We start from the raw sequence: 4,788 nt of genomic DNA, 5'->3' as shown, positions 1-4,788 counted from the left end.
TATAGATGAGATTGGTGCTAGCTCACCAAGCCAGGGGAGGTAAGCTTCTGCCCTAATGTAAGCAGATGCCAGACTTCCCAAATTGTAGGTACTATGACCGACTGAAACATTGTAAAATATTTTAAATGTACTGTATGTTTGTTACCATCTGTACCAGCAGACCAAGCCCACATCACTCGTCCTCAGGGCTGGAAATAGTTACCAGTGTGTAATATACCAATATGTTCCTTTCTTTAATATGTTGTTGTTGAATAATTCCTGCCCCTACCTTAACTACAGCTTTTTGCTGTATGGACCATAAACCACGCACTTTTCATGTGTCTCTTTTTTTTTTTTTCTGCTGTCTGCCGGAACGTATGGTCACAGTATTTGACTGTTGTCTTATTTTTAGACAAGAACTGATCTAAATAAACGATCACAAATGTTCAACAAATCGTGTTCAGCATAGTTTACAAAAGTACTATAGGTGTAATGATTTTAACCTTGTACATCCCCATTGATTTGCATTTTGACCTGAAACTATTAGAATGCTTGTTTTCTTATGGTATGCACAAATCCGAACATAAAGAAAAACCGCATTGATTTCAATCTGATCTCGTGTTGATGCTCTTTTTCAGACAAGTTTTCCTCCCAAATGTTTTTGAAGGTTTTGCAAAGGCTTAAAAGCTGTGATACAAATAATACATTCTTTACCTGGCATACTTAAAGATTGAGCTACTTGTCAAGAAAACAGATTTAAAGTATTTTGTACTTTGCAGAATTATTTCATTAATTTCTAATTTCCTAAGATACTCTCAGAAGCCATCACAAAAATGTGATATCAATAAGCCCATATTGAATGCACCAACAATGAAATCGTATTTTTCACACCATATACTTGGCTAGCTCACTACTTTAATTCTAGACTATCCTTCCTCCATATTTGTTCTGGTAAATAGTGTCAACTCAGCAAAGAACCATTTTGGCTGTGCAATTTCATAAAATCATTAAAAAGTACAAAAGTTCACCCTCATACCAGGCTAAAATATATCATAACAAGCATGTGAAAATAAGTTGTGTTTTGTTTCTTTTTAATGTGTGTTTATTTGTCAGTATTGTAAAAGGAAACTAGATAATTCATTCGAGCTGCTTCTCGCTATTCTGTACACGGGGACATTAAATGATTGCATTCTCTCAACAATTTTCCAATTTTAATTCTTGAAACACCCAGTAACCCATGTAAAAAAGTTAAATAAAGTCAGTAAGCTGATGACTAAAATGGCATTCAGTGTATCACAATCCCCTGTACCAGCTCCCACTTCCCAAAGTTTAATTTCAAGAGAAAATTTACAATTTACTGTACATCCAGCAGCATCAGCAACTTTGTTGGCAGCATGAAAATTTAGTTAGCTGAAGTTCGCTGCCAAGAACCGACTGTAGAAATAAGTCCGCGCGGCGTCGTAAATGCTGATGCCCCCAGCCGAGCGCGAAAAATATCATCGGGTCGGGATTCGAACCAGCGCAGCCAGTAGGTTCAGGGTTCAAGCCGGGCCTGAACGCTGCCGACTTAGACACGGAGGAACGATAGGGAATGCAGCTCCCGGCGACGATCCGATCTCAGCTGTCGTTGACGCCCGAAGACTCTGGGGCTGTCAAAAGAAGATACGGTTTGGCCGACCGATCGACCGTCAACCTCGGAACGACCAGGACGACTGAAATATCGTGCTCGGGGGTTTTCTCGCACGCTGAGTCCAAATCTGGTAGTGCCGATGTCGTCCGGGCCCCGGGGACGTCATTTGGGGACCTCCCGAGCACGCCGATGACACTCCCACGACAAATACGATTCGGCTCCAAACGTTGCACCCGAGCTGGTGCATAAATTTCTTAAAAGTCGCCAAATATTATTATTATTAACAGCAAATCGCCCATAATAGTTTATTATCCTGATCATTTCATTATTGTCACATGGCACTTCACTGGCGTTGGCGCTTTGGAGCCACACAACGATGCACGGGACGGGAAGCATCCCCAAAGGATCACATCCTGGACGAGCGAGGCGGGATTGCCTACCCCAGGAAAGAATCACATCCCGCGACCACGATATGTCGGTGAGTGTGCCGTTGCCGTAATTATTAATTATTGCTCTCCCCCTTTGCCGTAGACCTTTGCCGTGCCGCGTCCCCTAGGGGTTATACCCTCTCCTCCTCCCCACCCCGCATTTCCCGCGCCTTTATGGAAACGAAAACAAACAGTGAAGATAGGTTGTCACGATCGGCGTTTCGGCCAATTACCGGTAATACCTACTCATATAGAGATCCTCCAATGGTCACGTGACCCTAGCACCGCCTTCCTCGGTCAGGAGCAACTCCTTTGCGAACGAGTGGCGAAGAGTGGCAAATTATGAAAAGTTGGGCCTAATTAGGCACATTTCGCCTACTTTATGGACCCAAAGACTGCTCACTTTATCACTGACGACAAAACTCACAGCTCCCAACGATTTTTGAGCATGACACTCCCCAAAAATATAAAAAGTTGACACTGAGTACCGAACAATGACACACGGTGTCAGAGGTTAGGTTAGACCATTCTTTGCTGAAACCAGTTAAAAAAGCATATGGATCCAATTTAATGATTCAGAAAATGTTGTCGCCATATCTCTCTTTAACTGGGCCCTACGATCTAACATTTTATTTCGACCTTTTCAACATTTTCCCCGGGCCCGCATTTGGAATCTCGCGCGGTTCGCCACTCAGTGGGCCTTGTGACGTCAGCATTGGAGGATCTCTATTTCGGGGGGACGACTATCGCTGGCCGGCCTATACTCGACCGAGCTCTCGCTCGCACTCGCAGGCCGGCCTATCCTCGACCGGAAATAGTCTTCCCAACTAAAGAATGGTGCACCGCTCCTGACTCTTGTCCACGGCTCTCCACCGGTTACCCCCACCACTTGGGGTCTGTGTAGTTAATCCGTGCGCATGCATGCATGCATGCATCGACTGCTAAAGACTCACTACTGTAGCTGAAATTGGGTATTTTGATGTCGGAAAACACATGAGTGTCAAATTTTAACGTTTTTGGGTTTCAACATGACGGTTACATGCGTGAGTTAGACGAGTAAAACCGAGTTAGGAGGCCGCGCGGGCTCGGCCCAGCTGAACGCTTAATTTTTCATACTGAGCTCGCGCGGTTGCGAGCTTGTATTTCCTTGTCTAAAGGTCCATCTACAATGAGCGGCGCAAGCGGTGCAGGAGTTCTGTTTCCGGTGCAGGGAGCGCCGCAAAAGATGGACAAAGTTCATCTCCTGCGCCTACTCCGCTGCACCGGAAACTTACGCGGTGTGTCTTTTCTTCTTCTTCACAAGTTTCAAGTTCCCGGTGCAGCGGAGTAGGCGCAGGAGATGAACTTTGTCCATCTTTTGCGGCGCTCCCTGCACCGGAAACAGAGCTCCTGCACCGCTTGCGCCGCTCATTGTAGATGGACCTTAATTCACCCATATTATCGGCATGTTGAGTCACAAATATGTTAAAAGTTAACACTCATCCGTTTTTCGACATCCAAATAACCAATTTCTGCTACAGTAGTGAGTCTCAAGCAGTCGATGCATGCATGCATGCATGCGCACGGATTAACTACACAGACCCTTGCTTCGGCTTGACTTCGGCACCCGCGAGATCTCGCGAGATATCGCGAGTCCTCGCGAGTCCTCGCAGGAGGACCCGCGACGCGGAGGATATCCGCGAAAGGACACCGCGAACCCCCGCGAAAGGATACGCGATCACTTCAGGACACCCGCGAAAGGACCCGCGATCACTTAGGACACCCGCGACAAGAGACTCGCGGTTCGCGGCCGCGGCTCGTGACGCTCGCGAACCTACCCCCTCCACCAGCCACAGGTGCCGAAGCCGAAGCGGAGCCGTTGGACCTTTATTACCCTGTTTTCGGTGCACCACTCTTTAGTTGGGAAGACTAAACACCAAGTATGAGAAATAAAACGCAGCATTTCAACCATTCGCGGTTCTCTCCACTGTAGGACTCCCCTCTCCTCCGCCTTTAAGTTTCTGCTGTTTCGACCTGCCTGGTAAGGTCATATAAAAGGCTAGGTCTGGGCAAGTGCAATGCATCATGGGAGAAGTGTTCGGAAGTGACGTATTGGCGCGAACCATTCTTACTGGGGTGGGGGAAACCGCGCGAAAACTTGAGTGCCGTTTGTCGACGAAACCATGTTAAAAACATAAAAATAACGAAAGTTTCAAGTGATAATCACTCAAAGTGTTGATTTCGTCCTTCGCTGAACCCCGCTCTTTACGGTACGTCTCACTTAGAGCGTAAATAAATCGAAATAAAGGCCTGGAATCTCTCCAATTTGAACGGCACACCATTTCGCGCGCGCGCATTTGCGGTGCATGATGGGAGAAATGCGCCCAATCAGAGCGCTTGTCTAGACCTAGCCTTTAATATGACCTTACTGCCTGGCTGACTTCCTGCTGAAGAGGCCAAGAAAACTGAGAAGTCTCTCTCTCTCTCTCTGACGGCACGTTAGCCAGCAGTTGGTGAAATTGGCTGGAGTTCTCCTCACATATCGTAATTATTTTGAGTTCACGATGTGAAAGGAGCTCCTTTTCTAACTTTCGAGAAAGACAGTGGAGTTTGTAGGCGAAGTCATTGCTTGAATTTCCTACCTGATTCCAAACTTAACCTCACTTAGCCCTCAGATTGCTTGTGTTTTTAAAGGGAAAATTAGTTTAATAAATAAGTTCTATTATGGTGGATTTAGTCTCGTGAGGCAGCTCGCCTCAGAGGTTTTCAGCC

The 4,788-nt window shown here is 46.2% G+C and overlaps 1 long non-coding RNA gene across 1 annotated transcript in view; it reads left to right on the top strand.

The window, feature by feature from the left end:
• Positions 1 to 1,952: 1,952 nt before the first annotated feature.
• LOC127752370 (uncharacterized) overlaps positions 1,953 to 4,788 on the top strand; it is a 19,519-nt gene continuing 16,683 nt past the window's right edge. The window contains exon 1 of the long non-coding RNA XR_008012340.1: positions 1,953 to 2,087. This is a non-coding gene — a long non-coding RNA (uncharacterized LOC127752370). The remainder of the gene's footprint in view (positions 2,088 to 4,788) is intronic.

Source organism: Frankliniella occidentalis, unplaced genomic scaffold (assembly GCF_000697945.3).
Source record: "Frankliniella occidentalis isolate FOCC.00 unplaced genomic scaffold, Focc_3.1 Scaffold11, whole genome shotgun sequence".
Classification (NCBI taxonomy): Eukaryota; Metazoa; Arthropoda; class Insecta; order Thysanoptera; family Thripidae; genus Frankliniella; species Frankliniella occidentalis.
The sequence above is the reverse complement of the archived record's forward strand: the minus strand, read 5'-3'. Positions and strand labels throughout refer to the sequence as shown.